General features: G+C 54.5%; 1 pseudogene; it reads left to right on the top strand.

Annotated features, from left to right (window-relative positions):
* Positions 1-836: 836 nt before the first annotated feature.
* On the top strand, positions 837-1,394 carry LOC136119347 (MARCKS-related protein-like; annotated as a pseudogene).
* Positions 1,395-1,795: the final 401 nt, after the last annotated feature.

Raw genomic sequence — 1,795 nt, 5'->3', positions numbered from 1 at the left:
CCTTTTTGGTAGAACTTAGCAATCCCGTTACATAGATAGGGAAAATAAAATCAATATGTAATTAACCCAAGTTCATACTGCTAGGAAGTGGTAGGGTTGCCATTTGGTGAGATCTTCTCCAAGCTAAATGTTTGTTATTCCTTACCATATAATTAGAAGGTATTAAGCGGCTCTATAGGCCCAGCACTCTGATTAGTGCTATATAGCATTTGCCAGCTAGGTTGAGAATCTTAGGGCTGTCATGAGAAGAAAAAGGGGTGCCTTGAGCTTCAGTTGCTCTCTTCTATTTATTAGGAGAAGAGAGAGTGAAAAAATCTATTTTAGTAAGAGTAATCCAGTGTGGTACATGTCTAGGAATATAGGGCAAGTCAGATAGATGCCCCTCCAGACGCCAGTACATTGGCTCAATACCTCTTGATTCCAGGCCATAATGATGGCTCCCTCTCCCCAGATTTTTATCATTTCCTGGTTAATTCTTCTGGTACTACCTGATGATATCCCTGTATTGTTAAATGAAATAATGATTTACTTTATGTCACTATATACATTTTCATATGCTTAAATGAAGTGCCCTACTCTCCTCATCCTAGTGCCAGCCCGGTGCTGAAATCTCATTTCCCTTTGAGGACAAAGAACAAGAATCACATTTTAGGCATTCTGGCGTGCAGCTAGCGGGTCTGGCGCTGAGCGGGGGTGGAGCTCGGTTCCCCCCACACACACCCCTCCCACTCAGGCGCGAGCCCCACCCCTCCGCCGGCCAGGCCCACCCCGACCGAACAATCCCTTGCGGCGCGAGCCCGGGGCGGCTGCGGGCGCCCCCCAGCACAACCCCCTCCATGGGCAGCCAGAGCTCCAAGTCTCCCCGGGCGACGTGAACGCGGAGGAGGCAGCAGGCGCTTCCCCCGCTAAGATCAACGGACAGGAGAACGACCACGTGAAAAGCATTGCAGACTTATTTCCCAAAGGTGAAGAGAGTCGCCGCCCCCCCACCACCGTGAACGGAACAGAGGAGGCAGCCGGGGCCACTGGCGATGTCATCGAGCCGGCACCCCCTAGCCAGGGCGCTGAGGGCAAAGGGGAGGTCTCCCCCAAGGAGACCCCCATGAGTGGCCTGTCCTTCAGGAGAAATCGGAAGGGGGGTTGGGGGATCCGTCTGCTTCCTCACCCACAGGAAGGGCAGGAGCAGGGTGGGTCGGTGCCTGCAGTGAGGAAGGCACTGCCCGGGAAGGGAAGGCATGCGCCACCCCTGAGAGCCAGGAGCCCCAGGCCACAGGGGCAGAGGCTGGTGCTGCCTCCAAGGGAGGAGACACAGAAGAGGCAGGGCCCCAGGCGCAGAGCCATCCACCCTCTGGGTGGAGAGGGGCCCTACACCAGCGGGTGGGCAGAATGAGTAGCTGGGTGGGGGCAGGTGGGTGATCTTAAGCTGCAAAAACTGTGCTGTCCTTGTGAGGTCACTGCCTGGACCTGATGCCCTGGCTGCCTTCCTGCGCCCAGAAAGGAAGGGGCTGTTGCCCCCTAGCCACGTTTCCTCTCATCCTCTTCCTCCTGTGGATTCTCCACTCATCCATCTGGTCTTCCTCTTAAGGCCAGTTGAAGATGGTCCCTTGCAGTTTCCCAAGTTAGGTTAGTGATGGGAAATGCTCCTGCCCCTGTCCCTACCTCCTTCCCTGTCCCCACCTGTGCAGAAGGCAATTGCTGGTTTTCTTCCCCAATTCTTTTCCAAGTAGGTTTTGTTTACTCCCCAAATCCCTGAGCCAGATCTGGGGGTGCTTACACTCCCAAACCCTGAGTGTCC

Source organism: Phocoena phocoena, chromosome 2 (genome assembly GCF_963924675.1).
Source record: "Phocoena phocoena chromosome 2, mPhoPho1.1, whole genome shotgun sequence".
Lineage (NCBI taxonomy): Eukaryota > Metazoa > Chordata > Mammalia > Artiodactyla > Phocoenidae > Phocoena > Phocoena phocoena.
The sequence above is the reverse complement of the archived record's forward strand: the minus strand, read 5'-3'. Positions and strand labels throughout refer to the sequence as shown.